This window comes from Octopus sinensis, linkage group LG21 (genome assembly GCF_006345805.1).
Source record: "Octopus sinensis linkage group LG21, ASM634580v1, whole genome shotgun sequence".
In the NCBI taxonomy this organism is placed as follows: domain Eukaryota; kingdom Metazoa; phylum Mollusca; class Cephalopoda; order Octopoda; family Octopodidae; genus Octopus; species Octopus sinensis.
The window spans coordinates 18,868,440-18,872,780 of NC_043017.1; the positions used below are offsets into that span (position 1 = coordinate 18,868,440).

At 40.3% G+C, this 4,341-nt stretch overlaps 1 protein-coding gene across 1 annotated transcript in view; it reads left to right on the forward strand.

The window, feature by feature from the left end:
• Positions 1–4,341, forward strand: part of LOC115222936 (zinc finger protein 98-like) — a 61,902-nt gene that overhangs the window by 30,282 nt on the left and 27,279 nt on the right. The window lies entirely within an intron of this gene.

A 4,341-nucleotide genomic window follows, 5' to 3' on the forward strand; every position in this document is an offset into this window, starting at 1 on the left:
GTGGGTGCTTTTTACATGCCACTGGCACAGGGCCAGTCAGGCAGTACTGGCAATGACCACGCTCAAATCTTTTTACACATGCCACCGGTACAGGTGCCAATAAGGCGACGCTAGTAAAGATCATGCTTGAATGGTGCCTTTTACATGCCACCGGCACGGAAACCAGTTAGCCGCTCAGATGGTGCTCTTGGCACCCTACTAGAACGGGCACAAGTGCCAGTAAGGCGACACTGGTAACAATCACACTCGAATGGTGTCTTTTATGTGCCACTGTAATGGAAGCCGGTTAGCCGCTCTGTCAATGATCACACTCGTATGGTGCTCTTTGCACCCCGCTAGCATTGATGCCAGTCATCGATTTTGATTTCATTTCCCTCAACAGGTCTTTGCAAGCAGAGTTTAGTGTCCAAAGGAGGAAAAGGTATGCATAAGTGGGTTGATTACGCTCCTGACATAGGTCATGAGCTTATGGTCTCATTTGGCTTGCCAATCTTCTCAAGCACAGCATATTTCCAAAAGTCTCAATCACTAGTCATTTCCTTGGTGAGGCCTAAAGTTCGAAGGTCGTGCTTCACCACTTTATCCCAGGTCTTCCTGGGTCTACTTCTTCCACAGGTTCCCTTAACCGCTAGGGTGTGGCACTTTTTCACACAGCTATCCTCATCCATTCTCACCACATGACCATACCAGCACAGTCGTCTCTCTTGCACACCACATCTGATGCTTCTTAGGTCCAACTTTTCTCTCAATGTACTTACACTTTGTTGAGTATGCACACTGACATTACACATTCATCGGATCATACTGGCTTCATTCCTTGTGAGCTTACGCATGTCCTCAGCAGTCACAGCCCATGTTTTACTGCCATGTAGCATGGCTGTTCGCACACAGGCGTCATACAATCTACCTTTTACTCTGAGCGAGAGGCCTTGTCACTAGCAGAGGTAAGAGCTCTCTGAACTTTGCCCAAGCTATTCTTATTCTAGCAGCTACACTTTCAGCACACCCTCCCCCGCTACTGACTTGGTCACCTAGGTAATGGAAGCTATCAACTACTTTTAGTTTTTCTCCCTGGAATGTGGTGGAAGTTGTTCTCTGCACATTTTCAGTGTTTATTGCTCCCGAGCATCTGCCACATACAAAGACTATCTTCCCAGTTAGCTTTCCGTTGATATTACTGCATCTCTTATGTGTCCATAGCTTATACTGGGTACATCTTAAAGAGTTTCTACCTACGCCTCTACTACAGATTGAGCAGGGCCATTTACCTGAAGGGATATGTGGTTTGCCTGCCTTCCTACTTATTAGGACTTTGGTTTTAGCTAGGTAGTTAAGAAACTAACCCTGTGAACTGAACCAGCCAATTAGAATGAGTCCCATCAATTCAATGACAACCAAAATTAACCAAAGAGGATGTGAATGTCTTGTTACTCAGAAGTAGGTATCAACTATTTCACAACAGTTTCTCTCAATTCTGTGAAACTTGAAGTGTGGAGTGCATTTGTGCATGCCTATCAGTATCTCTCTACATATATATATTTGCCAAATTAAAGACAAACAGGTTGTGGATATATGTAAAAATGTGGGCTTGTATATTTGTTCATACATATATGTACAAATGTTTGTGTATGTTATATACTTCAAAGGAAATTTTCAACCACTATTTAAATCAAACATAACTTAGCTGTAATCATCATCATTTAATGCCCATTTTCCATGCTGGCATGAGTTGGATGGTCTGACAGGAGCTGTCCAGACTCCAATTGTCTGTTGTGGCATGGTTTTTGTAACTGGATGCCCTTCCTAATACCAACCAATTTAAGAGTGTGCTAACTGACTTTCATGTGCCACTGGCACAGGAGCTTTTATGCAGCACCAGTACAACTGCATTTTATGTAGCACTGTAAAGGACAAGCCTGTATGTATGGATGACAGCAATTTTACTTAGCTTGACATGTCTTCTCAAGTACAGTAAATCACCACAATTCCTGGTCCCTTGCCATTTCCTCAGTGAGGTCCAGTGTTTGAAGATCCTTTCACATCTTCCTTGTCAACCCCTTCCACAGGTTCCCTCCAGAATTAGAGCTCAGCACTTCCTTATGCAGTTGTCCCCATCCATATGCAACCAAACCAGCTGAGTCTTCTCTCTTACACTCAGTTTTCCTCTTAAATCACTTACACTTTGTTGTGTGTGCACACTGACATTACCCAATCAGTGGAGCATGCTAGCTTCATTTCTTTCTGGTCTTCACTGCCATGTAGCATAGCCGTATGAACACAGGCATCAGATGAAGTTGCATACCATACATTTGTCAGTAGTGTTATTGGATAGTTAATAAATATTTATGTACAATCATCATATATTAGAAAAACTAAGTATATAGGCCTGTTAATGAAAATGTTCCAGGTTATGTTATGTAGAGTAATTATATCCAAACAAAACAAGTACAAAAGTACCTTCAGGTGTCTCATGCAAATAAGGCTGTGTGTCCAAACAATGTCCCTACCATTCACCTGAAACATTGGGTCTCAGAACTAGCCCCTGTACTTTAAATTCTCTACAGGGACCTAAATTGGTCTTTGGAAACACACCACACTATTTCACTCCCTCAAATGGCAATTTTTCTAACTCTGTCAACAATTGCTCTTTTGCACTCACCTTTAGGTAATGGGGCCACCCATTAACAATGACATCTTACAACACTTTGTATATTTCTTTCTCCCTAAGACTACAAGTAGTTTCTATAAAGCTAATTCCATTGGTGACCCACCACCAGTTTCTTGCCTTGGAGAAATTTGGTGGAAGCAATGTTGCCATCCTTCATATCAGTAAAGTTTTTCAAAGTATTTGGCATGCAAGTCTATTGAAATTGCTCACCTATCGGCTCCACCTGTCCCTCATCACTTGAATCAATAGCTTCCTGTCAGATTGCCATATCAGTATATATGTTCATGAAGCTCTTTCAGTTTCCCATTCTATCAACACTAAGGTACTTCAAGATTGAGTTTTGTCGGCCCCAACACTACCTTCCTTCTATACATCGATAACTTGTCACCACATTCGGCTGCCACTCTCACACAGATTCACACAACCCTTCATCCTTCTCTAACATTCTCCAACCATGCCTCATCCATCCTCAACCTAGGCACCACACTGACACTATGAACATGTCTTTTTCAAAGGCAAGAAATAAAATCAGTACTTGTGCTAAGAAGCCATCATCACAACTACCTTAAATATGAAAAATACTCAACTGGAGATATCACAAACACTCCAATTGTATCTAACAACCACTGAAGATCATCCTTGCAAAACCATACCCTTAACAATGCAAGGAACACATCCCAACATCTAGCCAACTGATGCCATGTTCTTGGTAAGGCAGCTGCAGGAGAAGTACTTAGCCAAAAATAAACCTCTGTATTTGGCTTTGACAGGGTCCCCTACTCCCTTATCTAGTGGGCAATGAGGAAGCTAGATGATCAGTTCTCATTTCCCTTTTTTCATCATAGTCCTCCAGGCTATAACAGTTTATTTTGGCTTGATTTCTACAGTTGGATACCTTTATCTACTGAACTCTTTTTCTTTGTATCATGTCAGCATATGAAATCTCATTTACAGTCACATTTAACAAGATGGCCGAGTTGCAACTTTAGTATGGTTGTTAGTCCTATCTTCTCTTGCTGTTATTAATGCCAGGTAGATTGTTAGGTTGCATATGTTGACAATAATAATACTAAAAGTTGATTGAATTCCCAAATATTTTATTTACCACCACACTATATGTATGTACATTCAATAAATTAATACTTTGTAAGTGGTAGAGGGTATATGAATCATCGCATATAATGAATATTCATATATTTGACACTCCTTTTCTAGTTAAGACATATGAATAGGAAAGATGACTTGAGAGAGTACCATAGTGGAAAAACAATCGACTTGTACAAGTCCTGGTACAGCTCTTTGATCAGATTAAATTTGCCAAAATAGGTGATAAAGTTGAGAGAATATTCATACACAGGGAAAGCTGTATGGTCAGTATAGACACAGGATACCTCTACGCTAATTTGCATTGTCTTTCTATTAAATAACTGTTGGCTCAGAAGATTCTAGAATCTATTTGATGAGAGAAGTTCCACACTTCCTTGGCGACAAATCAGCCAGTACTGATTCTGCAGGCATTATTACTTTTTATGAAAATATATTAGGTTGTGATTATTTTTGAAGATCCATAATTTCAGATGTTTAACATAAATCTGAAATTTTGAAAGGAAGTCAAAACTGAAATATGAAAATGGGTTGGGGCAATTCTGGAAATATTCCACATGGAATATAAA